This window comes from Euprymna scolopes, chromosome 30 (assembly GCF_053919585.1).
Source record: "Euprymna scolopes isolate OS-2025 chromosome 30, ASM5391958v1, whole genome shotgun sequence".
Lineage (NCBI taxonomy): Eukaryota > Metazoa > Mollusca > Cephalopoda > Sepiida > Sepiolidae > Euprymna > Euprymna scolopes.
In genome coordinates, this window is record NC_136511.1 from 96,132,855 (window position 1) to 96,158,356 (window position 25,502).

A 25,502-nucleotide genomic window follows, 5' to 3' on the forward strand; every position below is an offset into this window, starting at 1 on the left:
ATAATAAATAATAAGAATCGTTATCTGTAATAATTTAATTCTAAAAATAATGATAAGGGTAATTGCTTTTTAAATGACCATCAAAAGCACAAGAAAGACGCGTGGTAATAATGCGATGTTTGATCTTGTTAAATTTAAAAAGAAGCTTTTTTTAAGCGAGAATAATTCGCAGGGCCATTTGCTGCATTTTTACTACTGCTAATAAAACTGTTGTTATGACTTCTACCTAACGAAAAGGACTTGTTCATATATATATATATATATATATATATATATATATATATATATATATATATATATATATATATATGTATATGTATTTATAATGCATATAATATTTCACCAAGGGAGTAAATAAAAACCCATCATTGCCAGAGAACGGTCCAGAAAAAAAGGGACTTTAATTATAGAAAATCACAAATGGTGAGTGTTGTTTTTTTTAATCCCTTTCACATGTGTTTCGGATTAGATATTAGTAATCTATTTTAAGATTAAGGATATCATCATCTAACCATGCTTTATTTAATATAGTTATTATCACCTCAATTTCTTTTTTGTTTTTTCCCCCCCATATTAATTACATTTAAGATATTTAACAAATTTAAATGTTAAAAAATACTACGTAAATTTTTTGTCAAATAAAACTAAATAATGCCCCCTTTTTTACGTTTTTAAAAAAGTAACTTTAAGTTTTAAAAAACCATAAATTAAATCTTAATACCACTATTTTTAAAAGAGTATTTTTACAAAAATACTACTTTAAATACTATTAATAAATAATAAAGACGACAATAAAAATAGTTACTTTTTTCTATCTTGATGATGGCGGGACGTCACACCCAACCATTTTCTCATCTTGTTCTGTGTTGACTTTTAAAGCAATTTTAATTGTTACAACGCTAATTAAATTGTTGGATTTTGCTAATCGAATCGGTTTATTTGTGTCTAAATTGTTTTCGTCTTTTGTTTTGTTCGTTTTGTTTTTACACTTCTGTTGGGTAGCAAAATTGTGTGCAACTTCATGTCATATATATATATATATATATATATATATATATATATATATATGCCAAATCACATTTTCGCTTTAAAAATCTCCTTCATTTTAAAATTAAAAAAGAAAAGAAAAGAAAAAAACTGAAATGAAATAATTGATTAAAAATAATTTGTCTTTTCCGGTGAGTTTTTGATTTTGTGTAATCATTAAAATTGTGATTAATTTTCTATTGTTCCATAAAGGCATACAATTCAGTTTATTTTTATTTTGTATAACCGTGAACTGAAGTAAAATGTTTTCTTAATGTGATTATTATATTGTGACACTTGGGGGGGGGGGGGATAAGATAATGATAGACAGATTGGTTGTTTCGTAGCGATTTCATTCAATTTTATAGCTTTGCCTAGAAAGCAAAAATAAATAAATAAATAAATAAACAAAAAAAACAATAATAACAAGGCGTTATTATTAATAATTGTTAGTATTTGCAATGATCATCTTTTTTAATGTTAAACTCGTTTATCATATTGTTTGATTTTTGTGTCATTCTGTTCATCCATTTCAATTCCTGAGATGAGGGCAATAACGAAAAAAAAGAAGATGGCTTAATTATACTGACGATTTAGTTAATAGGAATAATATCCTTTATATTGATTTGTTATTATTACATCTATTATTTTTTTTGACATTTCGTGTTTGAATATATGTTTCCAGAAATTAAATGTAGAAAAGCGAAAAACGAGGCAAATATAAGATAAGGAAGAAGGAGGTCGAAAAAAAGATGGGTTGTAGACTTATTGTTTGGCAAGGCTAGCCTCGCAGTTTCACGGTTTTTTTACACCCTTAAAATACCCCATTAGATTACCCTCTTAAAATCTACCCCAACAGTGGGTTAGGGTAGATTTAGGAGTTATTTTCATTTTCTTAGAAATATTTTGTCATGTTCACTGGACTGACTAGTCTCCTCTAAAACATAATATTTACGTGATTAAAATTAAAATGTCAACCTTGTTATTGTATTATCACCATTTCATTATATAATGACAGTGATAAGAAAACAGTCAAAATAATATACAGTCTTTTTATTACTTCTTTTATTATAATCCAAATCAATTTAAATTGCTAACCTTACTTAACTTTCAAGTTTCGATTTAATTAAAAGTTATTCATTTTGTAAACGATTAATTTTTTTTTTTTTATATAATTTTCTTTGTATAGTCATTTAGAAATCAATTCAACCTATACTTTTGGAAAAGTTTTTATTTACCCTCTTGAGTTTTTTTACTGGTTTAAAAAATACTATTGTTTTGGAGAAGTAAAAATAAATAATTGTAAACATGTCGAAGTAAATATCCAGTTTTTTCAGTCAACCTCATTTATTGATTATAAAAGAAAATGCATATTAATATTTTACTAAAACATTTGCCTCCTCCTCCAAATATTCATAGGACCCGAAACTTTAACATGGTTAAAAACAAACTTATAAATTTAACTATAAAACATTTATTAAACATAAAAAAATGTATTACATTTATTATGCTGTTAAATTAGATATAAATTATCGATTGATTGTTGCTTATATAAACGGATAACCCTTTTCTTTTATAAACAACTCTTGATTTGTCAGAATGAATGTATTTGATTCTTTGATGGTTATTTTTTTTTCTATCACGATTGATTTCTTTTCTATATTTTCTTCTTTAAAATAAAATACCCCCCAAATTAATATATTTTGCCCTAATTTATTTCTAATCTAAAATCGATGTAATTTGTAAAATAAAAACTAAACATAATTATTTTTTCTTCTCTTTCTCAACTTTGATTCTAATGTTTTTGGATCAGGAAAAAGGGGCCAGAGAAAACTCGTTTTAAATACATAATAAATACTTTTCTTAATTCACTAAATTGATTCTCTAAATACAATATAAGTATTTATTGAGAATCTTATTGATAATAATTAATAAACTTAGAGGCTTGACCTCTGTCATCTTTCTCTATTGGTTTTGTTGAGTTGCGTATTTCCCCAAAACCTCACTCTCACCGATTTTAAAAGCGCGGTATTTACGAAGATGGAGAAGAGAGACTGGAATGTTCTTCACACTCATCAGGCGTGTTTTCATTTTTTTACATTCCATTTATTCACAAATAAACTGATTTATTCAACATCAGTATGTGTAACGTCTGAAACGCGTAAAAACGATTTCAATGATTTAAAAACATTATTACAATGATCCAAACATAATTCTCAATGAAAAACCAAGACACGGAATAATAAAATAATGTTAAAAAATACACATTGTTGGTGACTACCCCCTTATATATATATATATATATATATATATATATATATATATATATATATATATATATATATATATATATATATATATATATATATATATATATATATCCGGTGTTACCCAGGCATTTATTATGAAATTATTCATTTGTTTGTTGTTTATTCTTTTAAAATAGAACTTTGGAAGAGTCAAATCACGACCCTTTTTTTCATGTTTTCACGTAACGCTAGATACTACTTGTTTTTCAAACCGAATAAACGTTTTAAAATAAGCAAAAACGCTAAACACAGCTAGGTAAAAGTGTGATTTTCTTTGATAACATTTATTTGTTATATATTTGTTTTTTACAACTCTCTATTGTAAAACAAACTAAATCTATTACATCACGTTTGGTTAATTAGTAAGCAAATTGTTAACGTAATGTTTTAATATCTACTCATATTAAATTATTCGATGTAAGTTGCGTCCAAAATTTTTCAATCTTTTCATTCAGATGTGAGAATTTTAAAACCAGAAATGACTTTCTATTCGACAGTTTAAAAACCTCCAAATTCCTTTAAAATTTCTGAGGGCCATAAAAGAATTCATTCACGTATTAACTTGTTAACTTAAAAATTGAAATGCAATCTAATGAATTTCATTTCATAATTATTTTTTAAATATTACTTTTTAAATATTATTTTTTAAATATTATTTTTAAATGTTATTTTTTTAAATATTACTTTTTAAATGTTATTTTTTAAATATTACTTTTTAAATGTTATTTTTTAAATATTTTTTATTTCAATGATCTATTAATAATAAATAAAACGTGCATGTAACACAGGAATGGTTACGATTTTATTGATGGAGAAAAGTGTATAAAAAACTTAATTACAAACTATTTTTGTATAATTCATTTATTTTTTAATTAAAATTATTGCATAATAGTGATATATAATTCTTTAAATATGTATTAAGATATGTATTCGGAAAATTATTTTGAGAACATTTTGTAAGTTGTTTTTTTATTTGCATGATGAAAACCCAACAAACAAATCACTATAATTTATTTTTTGTTACTACTCGCTTAAAGGATACGATAAAAGATACGAAATTTAAAGTTTAGAGAACTGAACTAGTCTTCCATACAATCAAGGCCTTGTTTCAAATAAGTTTTCGAATAATAAATTAAAATAACAAAAACATTTACAGAATAATGCTTTTATATTTTTATAGTACTTACATACATTGATCGATATTAAAATGATAATATACACAATATATGCTTTAGTTTATGTATCTTTTGGCTGAATTGGTCTTCCATAATTAATGCTCCTTATTTTAACAAATAATAGAATAATACAATAGTTTAAATACTACCTACAACTAAGCCTTCACGACTGAGACAATTTTTATTTTTGTACCTTTTCTCCACGTTAAAAAACGACCCTGGCGTCTAACTCTGTCCCGTGGGGAGGCATAGTAAATAGGTACAACTAAGCCTTCGGGACAAGATCAAAGTGTAGTATCTGTTCTTCAGATGCTGCAGTGCTGCTGCTCTGCTGCTGTACTTCTATTTCTTGTTCTCTTTCGGTGGAGGAGAAATCCTTCACGACTGAGACAATTTTTATTTTTGTACCTTTTCTCCACGTTAAAAAACGACCCTGGTGTCTAACTCTGTCCCGTGGGGAGGCATATTAAATAGGTACAACTAAATAATGCTTTTAAATGAAATGTTATGTATTAGCGCCCCCCCCCACGTATTCATTTAAAAATATATACACCAATAATACACACAGTGTAAGAATTTAAGTAAGGTATGTTTGAATGAACTCGTTTCACGTATAATCAATGGTTCTTAATTTGAATAATGCATTAAAATAATGACAAATAATAATAAAAAACAATAATTTTGAAACATACCCACTAGAAAACACTGCTTTAAAATCAAATAGTATTGACATGTATTTAGTTTTAAAGGTACTCACTTAAATATAAAGTGATGTTAAAAATATTGTACAATTGTAGACTTTAAATAAGATATTTAAAATATTGATAAAAAATAATAACATGCTTTAAATATATATTTTTATAGTACTTAATATGCAAAACCGGATAGGGTCGACTGGTGTAATGGTGTATATATTATTCACACACACACACACACACACACACACACACACACACACACACGTGTATTTTCTGGCTAAAAGCAAGTTGATTTGGATTAATAAATAACAATAATGAAAAAAAAAATGTTTGAATGATAACCACAGCAGAATGTTTTTAGATCAAATGTTAGCACGCACGTATGTTCTTATTGTGTCCACTTAATACACATTTAGTTAAAATTAGTTTCTCTCTTTTCGATGAACTAGTCTAACATAGTAATTCTAACTAATCGTGTCTATGAAAATCTATTTAATAAGTACTAGCATGACATAGCAACTAAAAACATGGCAAGGAATATTTAAGGCTCACACATCACTGATGATATTGGAGACCAGTTGAAAACGGAGCTATTAAACCTGACATAATGATATGGGACAAGAAGGAGAAAGAAGCAACCTTAGTAGAAGTTAGTGTCCCCAACGAAATACCAAAGTCTTATGTATGAAACATGAAAAGAAATCGGAATCTTAAGATTTCTATCATTCCAGTAATTACAAGAGCAACTGGATTCACGGAAAAGAATTTCAAAAACTACCTGGCAAATATACCTGGTAAACCAAGTGCAAGAGAGATTACAGCAATTGTACTTAAAAGGACGGTTAGAATCGTAAAAAGACCTCTCGGTTGGAATATATGAGATAATGGGTGAATGTCTGACATCCGGTAAGATGCTCCATTCTTAGCTTGAACAAACTGATAAGAAAATTGATTAAAAAAGAGAAAGAAATTTAAAGATTTTATTTTCATACGTATTTTATAATGATCATAAAAAGAGAGATAATTGATTTTACATACCCCCACAAAAGCAATAATAATTGATACCATATCTTATGTCAATATTTTCATTTGTCTTTATTTTAATATTTACAGATTTGTTCCACTATTAGAATTAATCAAACCTAACAATATAACAGACCTAACCGTTTTGACTGCTTGTACAATTAATTATATAATTGATAAGTCATCATAAATTAAGTTCTTATTGATTACTGTGTGACTTGATTTCACTTGGAATATCGATTTATTGTGAAGAAGAAGAAAAGAAACCACCATCTGATTTGTAACCGCTGCTGCCATCGATTCACTTTCACTGTTTATCATAAATATGTTAAGATTCATTGCTTGACATTTTTATAAAGATTTGGAAAAAATATCACTCTTTGATATGACGGAGGCGCGTGTCAAAATTACATTGACGTTCTTCTTCGGTTTAGGAGCATAAATGAACCATAATATTTGTTGTTTGCCTTTTACACGTAAATAACTTATTTAATCGACAGTTTAAAGACGTCATGATTGCTTTCTAATTTCGAAGATTTACAATATAGTAAACAAATCAGCCATTTTAATAGATAAAAATGTCCGACGTGTGTTTACTTGTCCTTTTGGCTAGGAGCAGTCTCTTCTGATACACCAGTTCATTTTTTGCCCTTGGTCATTGAAAGAGAAATCCTTCTAGATTAAGGCAATCTTTATTCTTATCATAATCCAGAGTGCCCTTTTTGGAGAGCTTGTTTTTAACTTTGCCCTCATGGGGAGGCAAGTAAATAAGAATGTGTGTAATACTTCAAAATTTGAAAATAATCTTGAAGCCTTTAAACTTTCGATTAGAAAGTCATTTCTGACTTGAAGTTGCAAATCAGACGCCAAGTATTAAGGATTCTGTGTACCCTTCTTATCAAATTAACTACATCGCCATCATCATCGCCCTCTCCAAAAACAACCACCTCACCAAACTCTCGAGTGACAATGATATTAAATTAGCCCTTGAAAAAAAAAATATATATATTGAAATGATTTATTTCGTAGCTCCCCACGATGGAAAATGTGAGAAAAGACTTTGTATACGTAGTAATATATCAATCTCTATTTAGATAGAGTTATATGTTCACACATTTGCATGTACAGGATTCACTCCTAAACTAATTAATCAATCATTATGTTGTGAGGTGTTATCTGGTGTGGCCCACCTCGAAGTGTTGCACAATTACAGGCACAAGCGATCATAATGTGGGCTATATTTAGTTTTATGCAAAAGGGTCTGAAAAGCCCACAGGAAAATTTAGATACATTTGATTTTTGTGAAATTTTAACAATAGATATTAATTATATTATACTAACCTATTACCCCCTAAGCAGCTATTTTTACCAGTTAAAAATCAAATCGAATTTGTTCCTTCGGTCCAAATCCCTTATATATCAAGTTTCAAGTTTGTAGACCAAAACTTGACAGAGTAGTTTGATAGAGATCATTCCGCACACACAGAGACAATGTCACTTTTATATAAAGCCGCTCGCTTGTAAAATATGCTTAAATATATTTTGATTTATACAGAATTCATATTTATTATAGAGCCAATTCTTAATTTATATTGTGCCCAAAATATTGTAGTGATTTCAAAAGTTAAAAAAATAACGATTTGAATGCCATCAGCTAGAATAGAAACCAAAACGAGCAGTTCCCCGACATTATTCATTATCATCTGAGCCAAGTTTATATGCATATCAAAACTTTAAAAATTAATATAGTAAACGTATAAATGTATGTAGAAGATGCATGCTTAGTTCACTTATGCCAAGTTCTGCGTTTTCAATTTTGATCTCTTAGCAGCTATTTTTTTCAGCTAAAACACACTGAATTTGTTTCACAGATCAGAATCTCCTACATATCAAGTTTCAAGTCTGTAGGCCAAAAATTGACAGAGTAGTTTGGTACAGACCGTTCAGCATACAGAGACAAGGTCACTTTTATATATATTTAAATATATGTCCGTTTCTTGAGTATGGTAAAGGATATTAAGGGGACATATTATGGGCAAAACCTCCCATTTGAAAATTGAAATATTTCAAAAATACATTAAACTTGATCCATAGTAATTAGATGCTGATTAAACACGATTTCGCTGCATTTCAATTTCTTCTTAAAACCTTTTAAATTTTACACATTTTCTAGCATCAAAATCATGTAATAGATTTTGATCAAAATTCAAATAAAGATTCTAGACATTAGGTTTAGTGTCGTTACATTTTGATTTTCATCTTTGTAAGCAAACCTGTTCTGGGGAATCAATTCTACTGGATATTCTAGTCTAATAATAAAACATGGTGTATAAAAACATTCAACAGAATGTGAAAAAAAAAAATGCAAATGAGACAACAAAATCGAAAACAAATATTTTTAAACAGATGAGTGTTATCAATTCTTTCTATGAACTGAAGTTTTTATTTCACACATAGCTGGAGGGCGTAATTGTCAATTCATACCTTTCCCCACTTATTAGTGTGTAAGTGATCAAAATATGTTCAATTGACTTCAACTTAATATGGCTGATTCCATAGTCTTTGTCAGTGTCACTTAGGCTAATCATGCAGTTTATTCAAGTGCAAAAAGAAATTTAAAAAATTTAAGTGTGAAGTAAAAGCTGTCTTATTTGCTTTTGTTATCGATAACTTTCTTCCTGCAGAATCAGTATTTGATTCTGGTGCGTCAATTCTTTCGTAGCATGTTCTTTTAAGAACAATAAAGTATAATTCTATTTCAGTCTTTTTAGAAAATATTTTGATCGAGTTAGAATTATTTTTGTATGGACACCATCTTATAAAAATGGGAACAGAACTGTATTCTCGAATATAGAGTTACTTTCCTTCGTTTGGAACAACAAAAGAAGTATTTCGAAATAACTCCCTTCTAAAATAAAAAATAAAAAAAATAATAAAAAAAATAAAAAAATGTTAAGTGCAGTGAGTAATTTATTGGGATGCTGCAGACATTAGGTACATAATCTTATTTTTCTCTAATTCCCTTTGGTACAGTTGGGTTAGGGAGGTCATGCCTGGAAACAGCTGCCTCTATATATAAATCAATCTTATGCACAGGATTCCCTCCTAAATTAATGAACTGATCATTATGGATTTTAGAACATAATTGTTAATCATAAGAGGTCGTAATGTGGGCTACATTTAGTTTTGTGCAAAGGAGGGGGACGAGGGGTGAAGCTCTTTGTGAAATTCCAATATTTCCAATTTTTGTAAAATTTTAACAGTAGTTATTAGACATAAGTTAATAAATGTTCCTCCCCAGATTTCAGTCTCTTTGGGGTAAAAGTTTTTAGGCAGAATTATAAGGATTCTACACATACGGTTTAGTAAAAGTATATCTTGATTTTAATCTTCAAAAGGGGCTATCAGGGAAATAAATTTTACTGTATCGAACATATCTGAAATAGCTTTTGCACGATTAAGAACTTATGACAGTAAATTATTTCTTGTTATAAAATTCACCAAATATTTTTTTAACAATTAAGTTTATTCAGGCTTATGTCATTTAAGGACGGAACCAGTTAATCAAATTACAAAACAAAAACTGGAAAACATTTCTTGTGCTTCCTTTCATGTCATTAGTGTTGAAAACTATTAAACAAGTGTTTGTGGTGTAACCAAAATTCTTGCTCTTTCTCAAGTGTCTGTGAAAAATACAATTAAGATTATAAACTGCATCTATTCTTAAAAGTACATTTTTTTTTAAAATCAGATACAAGTTTTATTGTTGAGTTTGTGTATATAACACAAATAATAAACACAAATGTTTGTATACAATGTCTGTTTTTTTTACTTTTTGAATCAAACAATGGTCTTTTGTTGTCTTTTTTTGTTTTTTTTTTAAGATGTATAAACTAACAATAATAGTCGTTCTTGGATAGGTTTAGTTTAATAACAGTTTTTCTTGGATATGTTTAGTTACCAAAAACTGAAAACTATAATAAACACTTTATTGTTGACAGTAGAGAAAAGCTATTAGAAATGGTTTTTGTGTAATCTTATTATTCCATGAAGGTCGAGCTGAGAAATCACGGCCTAGCGTGTTATTATGATTTTTAGAAGACAAATTTTATGGAGAAAAATTTGGTTTAACCGTATCTTGTATCCAATGTTTTTATTTGTAATTTGTTTTGTTTTTTTAACTATGCTATTTAAAAAATTTTTTTTAACTATGCTATTTAAAATATTTTTTTTAACTATGCTGTTTAAATTTTTTTTTTTTAACTATGCTATTTAAAAAAAATTTTTTTAACTATGCTATTTAAAAAAATTTTTTTTAACTATGCTATTTAAAAAATTTTTTTTAACTATGCTATTTAAAAAATTTTTTTTTTAACTATGCTATTTAAAAAATTTTTTTTAACTATGCTATTTAAAATTTTTTTTTTAACTATGCTATTTAAAAAATTTTAAATATAAGATAAAAAGTAAAATAACATGAGTAACTCTGTATTGACCAATTCTTTTTAAAATAGTGTCTGTATAAAAATAGTGTCTGTATAAAAATAGTGTCTTTTTAAAACAGTGTCTTTTTAAAATAGTGTCTTTTTAAAATAGTGACTTTTTAAAATAGTGTCTTTTTAAAATAGTGACTTTTTAAAATAGTGTCTTTTTAAAATAGTGTCTTTTTAAAATAGTGACTTTTTTAAAATAGTGTCTTTTTAAAATAGTGTCTGTATAAAAATATTGTCTGTATAAAATAGTGTCTTTTTAAAATAGTGACTTTTTAAAATATTGTCTTTTTAAAATAGTGTCTTTTTAAAATAGTGACTTTTTAAAATAGTGTCTTTTTAAAATAGTGTCTTTTTAAAATAGTATCTTTTTAAAATAGTGTCTGTATAAAAATAGTGTCTTTTTAAAATAGTGTCTGTATAAAAATAGTGTCTGTATAAAAATAAGCCTGATCTCAACAAAATAGAATTATATTTTCTTCTGCAACGTTCTACCAAAGCAACTAGCATACCAGAATCAAATATTGATTTTATAGAAAGGGAGCTATCGATGATAAAGATCAAGAGACTGACTTTATTTTATATATTAGATTACTAAGAAGAAAAGTTGTATATATATCTCTCTGTGTGAATCATGTAGTTAGAAATCACTAATATTTATTGGTTTGTTGATTATAACTTTGATCTCACATTTTTTTTATAAATATAAACTTATTTAAAGTTAATTTTTTAAGATATTAATTTTTTTGGTAAAATGATGGTTATATCATGAAACGTCTATTTTCATTGAATCGTCTAAGTTAAGCAACCTTGAAGCTGGTCAATATGATGGATGACTGAGAATACCAAGTGCAGTTTACAACTCTGATTCCATGACTTTGACTATCCGTATTATTTGTATTATTTGAAGTATTCTTCACACTACTGTTCTCATCTTGACTGTTATTTTCACAACGTTTCAGTCGAAGTAACCCCCGATCTTATTCACGTTTATCTTGTCAAACTCAAGAATCTTTCTGTCGAACTTGAGAATCTGAAAGAGTCCAGAGGTGGAATAGATGGAATAAATACACCTGAAAAAGTTTAAGATTACATCAACTGAAACGTTGCAAAAATAACATTCAAGATGTTATTCAGTATATTGAAGAATCAAAAAAATATGAACAATCAACTACACTAGCATATCATCCAAGTTGCTTTTTTGTTGTTTGTGTGCTGCCCTCTCCACACTAACGCACATGGATGGCGGTGCCGTTAAAATCCCCAACCCCATTCCAGCCTGAGGTTGAGAAATCTCAATTTTAGCTTTTTTTTTTTTTTTTTTTTTTTTTAGATTGGCACTAACTCCATCATTACGACTTTCCAACTCTGGTTCCATGAGACCAACTTTACAACTTTGGTTAACATTTATATAAATCTTTTAATGGATAATGGCAGGAAATGTGGGAGTTGAATCAATTGCTTGACCACATTAATTATTTAATTGTAGGTTGCAATTGTCCTACGTAAATTAGGGCAAGCGAGAGCAAGTTGTTTTTAGAGATTAAAATGTTTTATTTCCAAGATTCCAGATTAATGAATGGGTAAGGGATTAAGATGTCGGACTTTTTTTTTAATTTATTTTTTTTTAATTTTTTTTTTTTTAATTATTTAAAAAAAAATTTTTTTAATTAATTTTTTTTTATTAATTTTTTTTATTTATGCTTAAATTTATTCAAGAGATGAAAAGGAAATAGATACAATCTAATTAAAGAATTTACAAATTGCTGCTTTTGTTGGCACTAAATTAATGGTAAAAGATTTTTCTTCGTGGTAAGAATCTAATTTATCAGCGAATTCCACTCGCAGAAGAATTGCAATAAATGTCGGGTTTGTGTCTTTCTATGGAATGTATCAGCAAGAAAGCTGTGAACAAATAATCACAAACAGCGAGGGAGAAAAATGGAAAAAGCGCGTTGCAAAGGAAGAAACATTCTTGACGTTTTTAATAATCCAAATAGTTGAAGAATTTTAACGTAGTAGTTACATTGGTTTTAGATTCTCTTTTAAGAAAAAAACCCAAATTTGATTTAATAATAAAAACATTCGGCTTTTTCTGAAAACAATAATTTTGTTATATATATATATATATATATATATATATATATATATATATATATATATATATATATATATATATATATACGTTTATACAGTGTCTCAAGAAATGCACTGACACTTTAACTAATCAGTGTTGTCTGGACAGTGTCTTCAATTTGAACATTTGCGAACATGATTCTTCAATTACTTTAATCTTCTATATTCAAAGCTATTCTATTTCACTCTATGTTGCTGAATAAAAGTTTTATTGTGATTCAAAGTGTGAGTATATTTTAATATTTTCTTTTAGATACCTTCATACACATACATACACACACACACACACATCTATATTAATGCTATTCAAAGTAATGCCATTACTTTTTCCTATTCATAATGTTTGTATTAGTTTCTAGTAATCAACAATCCCTTTTTTATTTCTATTGTAACAATCGTTACGTACGCATTTACAATGTCTTTCCTATTACATACGCATTTACAATGTCTTTCCTATTACATACGCATTTACAATGCGTATGTAATAGTATAAACAGAATTTGCACATCATAACTAAATCCATATTATTTGGTTTATTTAAACTAATGTTCTCATCTTCAGTGCTATTTCCACAACGTTTCGGTCGATGTAACTTCCGATTTTCTTGAAGTGTATCTTGTTGAACACAAGAATCTTTCTTGTGAACATGGGAATTTGCACGGTATTTTGAATGGAACCCTTTATTTAATCTGCGTGGGTAATTTGCTTGTTCTGTCAGCCATGAATGGATAGATGTCTTACGTAATTTGCGACTGTATTTTTAGTGTCACCTGCACTGAGAATTGGATCTTCTTCAACCTCCAGAAAAGTGTAGCTTACAACTGAGTTCTACTAAGTACTTTATCCGCTCTGCAACGGATCCTGAAGACGGCTGGAGGTAACATCAACTGTTGTAAAATTAACACTCAAAATGTGCAAAGTTTTATATTTTTCTGTAAACATATACATTTCTGTAAGAGCAAAATAAACTTTCTTTATTGATGAAATATATATATAATTATATATACATATATATATACATATATACATATATGTATATATACATATATATATACATATATATACATATATATACATATATATATATTTATATATTGATGCAATATATACATATATATATTGATGCAATATATATATATATATCGATGCAATATATATATATATATTTTGATGCAATATATATATATATATATATATATATATTGATGCAATATATATATATATTGATGCAATATATATATTGATGCTATATATATATATATTGATGCAATATATATATTGATGCAATATATATATATATATATATATTGATGCAATATATATATATATATATATTGATGCAATATATATGTATATATTGATGCAATATATATATATTGATGCAATATATATATATTGATGCAATGTATATATATATATTGATGCAATATATATATATATTGATGCAATATATATATATTGATGCAATATATATATATATATATATATATATATTGATGCAATATATATATATTGATGCAATATATATATATATATATATATATATTGATGCAATATATATATATTGATGCAATATATATATATTGATGCAATATATATATATTGATGCAATATATATATATTGATGCAATATATATATATTGATGCAATATATATATATTGATGCAATATATATATATTGATGCAATATATATATTGATGCAATATATATATATTGATGCAATATATATATATTCATGCAATATATATATATTGATGCAATATATATATATATATTGATGCAATATATATATATATATATATATATATTGATGCAATATATATATATTCATGCAATATATATATATTCATGCAATATATATATATTGATGCAATATATATATATATATATATTGATGCAATATATATATATATATATATATATATATATAGATGCAATATATATATTGATGCAATATATATATTGATGCAATATATATATATATTGATGCAATATATATATATATATATATTGATGCAATATATATATATTGATGCAATATAAATATATATATATTGAGGCAATATATATATATATTGATGCAATATATATATATTGATACAATATATATATATATATATTGATGCAATATATATATATTGATGCAATATATATATATATATATATATATTGATGCAATATATATATATATATATTGATGCAATATATATATATATTGATGCAATATATATATATTGATGCAATATATATATATATATATTGATGCAATATATATATATATTGATGCAATATATATATATATATATATATCGATGCAATATATATATATATATTAATGCAATATTTATATATATATTGATACAATATGTATTAATGCAATATATATATATATATATATTAATGCAATATATATATGTATTGATGCAATATATATATATATATATATATCGATGCAATATATATATAAATACATATTAATAATGCAATATATATATATATATATATATATCAATGCAATATACACATATATATATACACTGATGCAATATATATATGGATGCAATATACATATTGAGGCAATATATATATATATATATATATATATATATATATATAGATAGATAGATGCAATATATATACATATGTATTGATGCAATATATATATGTATTGATGCAATATATATCAGTATATTGATGCAGTATATACGAGGGGCGTGCAATAAGTAATGCCCCTGCCCACTTCCAGTTGTCTGATCTAGCTGAAATTTTGCATATGCAATGATTTATATCTCTAAGGGTTATGTGGCAATTTACAGCTCTGAACTAATTCTGGTTTCTTTTTTATAGGTGTTTGAACTGAGTCAGGTGTGAAATGGAGCCTGTTGAATATCGAGCAGTAATCCGGTTTTTGTATTTGAAATGACGCACACCACATGAGACTTTTGATGAAATGAAAGAAACTTATGGCGATAATGCCCCGTTATATGACCTTGTAAAATGCTGAAATCGTGAATTCAAACATGGCCGGAAGTCTGCAGAAACAGCTCCCAGACCTTTTGTCAAGTTGAGACAGCCATTTTGGAAGATCGGAGCATTGCTATTCACCAAATAGCCCACGATGTCAAGATAAGTATAGGGTCTGTGGAAACTATCATTCATGACCATAAGGTGTCTGTCAGATGGATTCCAAGGTTGCTCACACCATTCCAGAAGCGAGAACGTGTTGAGTGCTCGAGGATGAATTTAGAGATGTGCCAAGAAGATGACTCAAAGTTTTTCAAAAGACTGATTAAACAGGATGAAACCTGGGTCCATCACTATGATCCAGAGACCAAAGCCCAGTGAAAGCAGTGGAAGCACTTGGACTCACCACCTCCAAAGAAGGCAAGGATGCAGCACTCTGCTGGCAAGGTCATGCTCACCGTTTTCTGGGACCAGGACGGAGTAGTGATGACAGATTTCCTGGCAAAGGGTACCACAATTACAGCCAATATATATATATATATATATATATATATATATATATATATATATATATATATTTGGATGCAATATATATATATATATATATATTGATGCAATATATATATATATAGATATATATATATATTGATGCAATATATATATATATATATATACAGTGATGATCATATTTATTGGCACGGTAAAATAAAAGTTAAATTTTGTCTAATAAATTCTAAAAAAGGGATTAAATTAAAGAAAATAACAAAGTATATTATGTATTTTTAACTGGCCTTTCCGATGCAGCAATCGGATTTTAGAAAAAATAAATAACAAAGGAACAACAAACATAATTGCAAAAAACCCTTGTTCAAAATTATTGGCACGGCTTTGTTTTTCTTTTAGTATCAGTATAATATCAATCAATTTCCGGTTTACGTGCTTTCGGAACTTTTTTATAGCCATATTATGCTTGTTTAACGCTAATTCAGTGAATAATTTTTTTCAGATAATTTTTAGATAGCGATTTATTTAAACTATTATAAGTGACTAAATTATAATTTTCAATTGCCATGGTTAAAACTAAGGAACACAGCGAAGACGTCAGGAAGCTTGTTGTAGCATGCCATACCAATGGGGAGGGCTATGATAAGATTTCAAAGAAGCTAAACCTTCCCAAATCCACTGTTAGAGCCATAATAAACAAGTTCAAATCGCAAGGCCACGTTATGAGTTTAGAGGGTAGAGGGAGAAAAAGGATTCTTTCCCCAAGAGATGAACGGAAAATTGTTCGACAAGTAAAACAAAACCCAAGGATCTCTGTTGGGGAGATTGTTGATGAACAGAGCACCTCTGGAGTGAATGTATCTCGACATACAGTTGGTAGAGTTTTGAAGAGAGCTGGTTTAAAAGCATGTCGTCCGAGAAAGACTCCCTTATTGAAGCCTATGCACCTGAAAGCAAGGCTAGCCTTTGCAAAACGTCATATTGATAAAGATGTTGCATTCTGGAAACGTGTTCTATGGACTGACGAAACGAAAATAGAGTTATTTGGCCATAATAAAGTGTCTTATATTTACAGAAAATCTGGCGAAGCTTTCCTGCCTAAGAACACCATACCCACAGTGAAGCACGGTGGAGGCAGTTTGATGTTTTGGGGATCCTTTGCTGCCTCTGGACCAGGGCGACTTGTTAAGGTCACAGGTAGCATAAAAAAGGAAGATTATGTTAAAATATTGGATGAAAACCTGAAAGACTCTGCTAAAGAGCTCTCACTTGGTCGTCGTTGGTGGTTCATGCAAGATAATGACCCAAAGCATTCGGCTAAACTGACTAAGAAATGGCTTGAGGACAATCATATTAATGTTTTGGAGTGGCCATCACAAAGCCCAGACCTTAATCCAATTGAAAATTTATGGAGAACATTAAAATTGAGGGTAATGCAAAGGAAGCTTAAGAATCTTATTCAATTGGAGGATTATTGTCAGGAAGAGTGGGCTAAAATTACTACTGAAGAGTGCAAGAACTTGGTTGTAAACTATGAAAAGCGACTGAGGAAGGTAATCAAGGCCAAAGGCTATACAATTGATTCTTAAATAAATCGTGCCAATAATTTTGAACAAGGGTTTTTTGCAATTATGTTTGTTGTTCCTTTGTTATTTATTTTTTCTAAAATCCGATTGCTGCATCGGAAAGGCCAGTTAAAAATACATAATATACTTTGTTATTTTCTTTAATTTAATCCCTTTTTTAGAATTTATTAGACAAAATTTAACTTTTATTTTACCGTGCCAATAAATATGATCATCACTGTATATATTAATACAATATGTATATGTATAAATATATATATATTGATGCAACTTATGTATATATATATGTATATATATATATATATATTGCATCAATATATATGTGTATATATATATATATAATATATATATATTGCATCAATATATATGTGTATATATATATAATATATATATATTGCATCAATATATATGTATATATATATATTGCATCTATATTGCATCAATATATATATACATATATATATATATTGATGCAATATATATATATGTATACATTGATGCAATATATATATATGTATGTATACATTGATGCAATATATATATGTATATATATATATTGATGCAATATATATATATATATGTATATATTGATGCAATATATATATGTATATTGATGCAATATATATATGTATAGATGCAATATATATATATATATATTGATGCAATATATATATATAGAGAGATGCAATATATATATATGCAACATATATATATATATAGAGATGCAATATATATATATGCAACATATATATATATAGAGATACAATATATATATATATATATATTGAGATAGATGCAATATATATTGATGTAATATATATATATATTGATGTAATATATATATATTGATGCAATATATATATATATGATGCATTCCAATTTAGATATATATATATATATACATTGATGCAATATATATATATATATATATTGATGTAATATATATATATATTGATGTAATATATATATATATATAGATGCACTATATATATTGATGCAATATATATATATATATATATATATATATATATATATATATATATATATATATATATATGTATTGATGCAATCTATGCAGAAAAAAATGTTTCTGTCCTTTATCTCTGCTGTTGGTCTTTTTATGGCAGGTGTCGTACAGAGATACAACCATAACAAAGAGCCTTCCTTTCTCTCTCTCTCTCTCTCTCTCTCTCTCTCTCTCTCTCTCTCTCTCTCCCCCTCTCTCTCTTTACCACCTGAACATAAAACCAAATGCAATCCCCATAAACATAGTTTTTTTTCAAAAAAATTTTTATTTGTGAAACAAAATAACCCCAAAGCTACTTTCCAATTGACTACAACTTGGCCATCTGAAGTCCAACGTTAACCAGCCTCTTTAATAATTAAACTGTTCATCCATTCCTCATACTGTTACCAATCCTCTCATCGTATTGTTCATCATTCCACTGGCGATCTTTTTAAGCCGTATCCTTATGTGGGCCTGGCGCCTTGATATACAGTGACCCATTTAATTAAAAAAAAAAAATAGAAACAAATTTTTAGCTTGATTATTTTGTTTTACTACATATGAATTCTCTTAGGGTTTTACTACATATCAATTCTCTTAAGGTTTTGCTACATATCAATTCTCTTCAGGTTTTACTAAATATCAATTCTTTTCAGGTTTTACTAAATATCAATTCTCTTCAGGTTCTACTACATATCAATTCTCTTCAGGTTTTACTACATATCAATTCTCTTCAGGTTTTACTACATATCAATTCTCTTCAGGTTTTACTAAATATCAATTCTCTTCAGGTTTTACTACATATCAATTCTCTTCAGGTTTTACTAAATATCAATTCTCTTCAGGTTTTACTACATATCAATTCTCTTCAGGTTTTACTACATATCAATTCTCTTCAGGTTTTACTAAATATCAATTCTCTTCAGGTTTTACTAAATATCAATTCTCTTCAGGTTTTACTACATATCAATTCTCTTCAGGTTTTGCTACATATCAATTCTCTTCAGGTTTTACTAAATATCAATTCTCTTCAGGTTTTACTACATATCAATTCTCTTCAGGTTTTACTAAATATCAATTCTCTTCAGGTTTTACTACATATCAATTCTCTTCAGGTTTTACTACATATCAATTCTCTTCAGGTTTTACTAAATATCAATTCTCTTCAGGTTTTACTAAATATCAATTCTCTACAGGTTTTACTAAATATCAATTCTCTTCAGGTTTTACTACATATCAATTCTCTTCAGGTTTTACTACATATCAATTCTCTTCAGGTTTTACTAAATATCAATTCTCTTCAGGTTTTACTACATATCAATTCTCTTCAGGTTTTACTACATATCAATTCTCTTCAGGTTTTACTAAATATCAATTCTCTTCAGGTTTTACTACATATCAATTCTCTACAGGTTTTACTAAATATCAATTCTCTTCAGGTTTTACTACATATCAATTCTCTTCAGGTTTTACTACATATCAATTCTCTTCAGGTTTTACTAAATATCAATTCTCTTCAGGTTTTACTACATATCAATTCTCTTCAGGTTTTACTACATATCAATTCTCTTCAGGTTTTACTAAATATCAATTTTCTTCAGGTTTTACTACATATCAATTCTCTACAGGTTTTACTAAATATCAATTCTCTTCAGGTTTTACTACATATCAATTCTCTTCAGGTTTTACTAAATATCAATTCTCTTCAGGTTTTACTACATATCAATTCTCTTCAGGTTTTACTACATATCAATTCTCTTTAGGTTTTACTAAATATCAATTCTCTTCAGCTTTTACTACATATCAATTCTCTTCAGGTTTTACTACATATCAATTCTCTTCAGGTTTTACTAAATATCAATTCTCTTCAGGTTTTACTACATATCAATTCTCTTCAGGTTTTACTACATATCAATTCTCTTCAGGTTTTACTAAATATCAATTCTCTTCAGGTTTTACTAAATATCAATTCTCTACAGGTTTTACTAAATATCAATTCTCTTCAGGTTTTACTAAATATCAATTCTCTACAGGTTTTACTTAATATCAATTCTCTTCAGGTTTTACTAAATATCAATTCTCTTCAGGTTTTACTAAATATCAATTCTCTTCAGGTTTTACTAAATATCAATTCTCTTCAGGTTTTACTAAATATCAATTCTCTACAGGTTTTACTAAATATCAATTCTCTTCAGGTTTTACTAAATATCAATTCTCTTCAGGTTTTACTAAATATCAATTCTCTACAGGTTTTACTAAATATCAATTCTCTTCAGGTTTTACTAAATATCAATTCTCTTCAGGTTTTACTAAATATCAATTCTCTTCAGGTTTTACTAAATATAAATACTCTACAGGTTTTACTAAATATCAATTCTCTTCAGGTTTTACTAAATATCAATTCTCTACAGGTTTTACTAAATATCAATTCTCTTCAGGTTTTACTAAATATCAATTCTCTTCAGGTTTTACTAAATATCAATTCTCTTCAGGTTTTACTAAATATAAATACTCTACAGGTTTTACTAAATATCAATTCTCTTCAGGTTTTACTAAATATCAATTCTCTACAGGTTTTACTAAATATCAATTCTCTTCAGGTTTTACTAAATATCAATTCTCTTCAGGTTTTACTAAATATCAATTCTCTTCAGGTTTTACTAAATATCAATTCTCTTCAGGTTTTACTAAATATCAATTCTCTACAGGTTTTACTAAATATCAATTCTCTTCAGGTTTTACTAAATATCAATTCTCTACAGGTTTTACTAAATATCAATTCTCTACAGGTTTTATTAAATATCAATTCTCTACAGGTTTTACTAAATATCAATTCTCTTCAGGTTTTACTAAATATCAATTCTCTACAGGTTTTACTAAATATCAATTCTCTTCAGGTTTTACTACATATCAATTCTCTTCAGGTTTTTCTACATATCAATTCTCTTCAGGTTTTACTAAATATCAATTCTCTTCAGGTTTTACTACATATCAATTCTCTTCAGGTTTTACTACATATCAATTCTCTTCAGGTTTTACTAAATATCAATTCTCTTCAGGTTTTACTACATATCAATTCTCTACAAGTTTTACTAAATATCAATTCTCTTCAGGTTTTACTACATATCAATTCTCTTCAGGTTTTACTAAATATCAATTCTCTTCAGGTTTTACTAAATATCAATTCTCTTCAGGTTTTACTACATATCAATTCTCTTCAGGTTTTACTACATATCAATTCTCTTCAGGTTTTACTAAATATCAATTCTCTTCAGGTTTTACTAAATATCAATTCTCTACAGGTTTTACTAAATATCAATTCTCTTCAGGTTTTACTACATATCAATTCTCTTCAGGTTTTACTACATATCAATTCTCTTCAGGTTTTACTAAATATCAATTCTCTTCAGGTTTTACTACATATCAATTCTCTTCAGGTTTTACTACATATCAATTCTCTTCAGGTTTTACTACATATCAATTCTCTTCAGGTTTTACTACATATCAATTCTCTTCAGGTTTTACTAAATATCAATTCTCTTCAGGTTTTACTAAATATCAATTCTCTTCAGGTTTTACTAAATATCAATTCTCTTCAGGTTTTACTAAATATCAATTCTCTTCAGGTTTTACTACATATCAATTCTCTTCAGGTTTTACTACATATCAATTCTCTTCAGGTTTTACTAAATATCAATTCTCTTCAGGTTTTACTACATATCAATTCTCTTCAGGTTTTACTAAATATCAATTCTCTTCAGGTTTTACTAAATATCAATTCTCTTCAGGTTTTACTAAATATCAATTCTCTACAGGTTTTACTACATATCAATTCTCTTCAGGTTTTACTAAATATCAATTCTCTTCAGGTTTTACTAAATATCAATTCTCTTCAGGTTTTACTACATATCAATTCTCTTCAGGTTTTACTAAATATCAATTCTCTCCTGGTTTTACTAAATATCAATTCTCTTCAGGTTTTACTAAATATCAATTCTCTACAGGTTTTACTAAATATCAATTCTCTTCAGGTTTTACTACATATCAATTCTCTACAGGTTTTACTACATATCAATTCTCTTCAGGTTTTACTACATATCAATTCTCTTCAGGTTTTACTAAATATCAATTCTCTTCAGGTTTTCCTAAATATCAATTCTCTTCAGGTTTTACTACATATCAATTCTCTTCAGGTTTTACTACATATCAATTCTCTTCAGGTTTTACTAAATATCAATTCTCTTCAGGTTTTACTAAATATCAATTCTCTTCAGGTTTTACTAAATATCAATTCTCTTCAGGTTTTACTACATATCAATTCTCTACAGGTTTTACTACATATCAATTCTCTTCAGGTTTTACTAAATATCAATTCTCTTCAGGTTTTACTACATATCAATTCTCTACAGGTTTTACTAAATATCAATTCTCTTCAGGTTTTACTAAATATCAATTCTCTTCAGGTTTTACTAAATATCAATTCTCTTCAGGTTTTACTACATATCAATTCTCTACAGGTTTTACTAAATATCAATTCTCTTCAGGTTTTACTAAATATCAATTCTCTTCAGGTTTTACTACATATCAATTCTCTACAGGTTTTACTACATATCAATTCTCTTCAGGTTTTACTAAATATCAATTCTCTTCAGGTTTTACTAAATATCAATTCTCTTCAGGTTTTACTAAATATCAATTCTCTTCAGGTTTTACTACATATCAATTCTCTTCAATTTTTACTAAATATCAATTCTCTTCAGGTTTTACTAAATATCAATTCTCTTCAGGTTTTACTACATATCAATTCTCTTCAGGTTTTACTAAATATCAATTCTCTTCAGGTTTTACTAAATATCAATTCTCTTCAGGTTTTACTAAATATCAATTCTCTTCAGGTTTTACTACATATCAATTCTCTTCAGGTTTTACTAAATATCAATTCTCTTCAGGTTTTACTAAATATCAATTCTCTTCAGGTTTTACTACATATCAATTCTCTTCAGGTTTTACTACATATCAATTCTCTTCAGGTTTTACTAAATATCAATTCTCTTCAGGTTTTACTACATATCAATTCTCTTCAATTTTTACTAAATATCAATTCTCTTCAGGTTTTACTAAATATCAATTCTCTTCAGGTTTTACTACATATCAATTCTCTTCAGGTTTTACTAAATATCAATTCTCTTCAGGTTTTACTAAATATCAATTCTCTTCAGGTTTTACTACATATCAATTCTCTTCAGGTTTTACTAAATATCAATTCTCTTCAGGTTTTACTAAATATCAATTCTCTTCAGGTTTTACTAAATATCAATTCTCTTCAGGTTTTACTACATATCAATTCTCTTCAGGTTTTACTAAATATCAATTCTCTACAGGTTTTATTAAATATCAATTCTCTTCAGGTTTTACTAAATATCAATTCTCTTCAGGTTTTACTAAATATCAATTCTCTTCAGGTTTTACTAAATATCAATTCTCTTCAGGTTTTACTAAATATCAATTCTCTTCAGGTTTTACTAAATATCAATTCTCTACAGGTTTTACTACATATCAATTCTCTTCAGGTTTTACTAAATATCAATTCTCTTCAGGTTTTACTAAATATCAATTCTCTACAGGTTTTACTACATATCAATTCTCTTCAGGTTTTACTACATATCAATTCTCTTTAGGTTTTACTAAATATCAATTCTCTTCAGGTTTTACTAAATATCAATTCTCTTCAGGTTTTACTAAATATCAATTCTCTTCAGGTTTTACTAAATATCAATTCTCTACAGGTTTTACTACATATCAATTCTCTTCAGGTTTTACTACATATCAATTCTCTTTAGGTTTTACTAAATATCAATTCTCTTCAGGTTTTACTAAATATCAATTCTCTTCAGGTTTTACTAAATATCAATTCTCTACAGGTTTTACTACATATCAATTCTCTTCAGGTTTTACTACATATCAATTCTCTTCAGGTTTTACTAAATATCAATTCTCTTCAGGTTTTACTAAATATCAATTCTCTTCAGGTTTTACTAAATATCAATTCTCTTCAGGTTTTACTACATATCAATTCTCTTCAGGTTTTACTACATATCAATTCTCTTCAGGTTTTACTAAATATCAATTCTCTTCAGGTTTTACTAAATATCAATTTTCTTCAGGTTTTACTACATATCAATTCTCTTCAGGTTTTACTACATATCAATTCTCTTCAGGTTTTACTACATATCAATTCTCTTCAGGTTTTACTACATATCAATTCTCTTCAGGTTTTACTACATATCAATTCTCTTCAGGTTTTACTACATATCAATTCTCTTCAGGTTTTACTACATATCAATTCTCTTCAGGTTTTACTACATATCAATTCTCGTCAGGTTTTACTACATATCAATTCTCTTCAGGTTTTACTAAATATCAATTCTCTTCAGGTTTTACTAAATATCAATTCTCTTCAGGTTTTACTAAATATCAATTCTTTTCAGGTGAAATCCAGTAATTTTTAAAAGAAGTGATTATGCTTAGTGTTCTTCATATACTTAAATATTTATTCGTGTTTGGTTTGCTTTTATTTGTGTAGG

At 27.2% G+C, this 25,502-nt stretch overlaps 1 protein-coding gene across 3 annotated transcripts in view; it reads left to right on the plus strand.

Annotated features, from left to right (window-relative positions):
- Positions 1-288: 288 nt before the first annotated feature.
- LOC145254896 (zinc finger MIZ domain-containing protein 1-like) overlaps positions 289-25,502 on the plus strand; it is a 1,089,917-nt gene continuing 1,064,703 nt past the window's right edge. Inside the window, exon 1 of one of the 3 annotated variants that reach the window (XM_080113820.1) lies at positions 289-423. The gene's annotated coding sequence lies outside the window, so the exon portion shown is untranslated. Of the gene's footprint in view, positions 424-5,214; positions 6,115-25,502 lie in introns of those variants that run through there. The other 2 variants (XM_080113822.1, XM_080113819.1) reach the window with 2 other exon arrangements.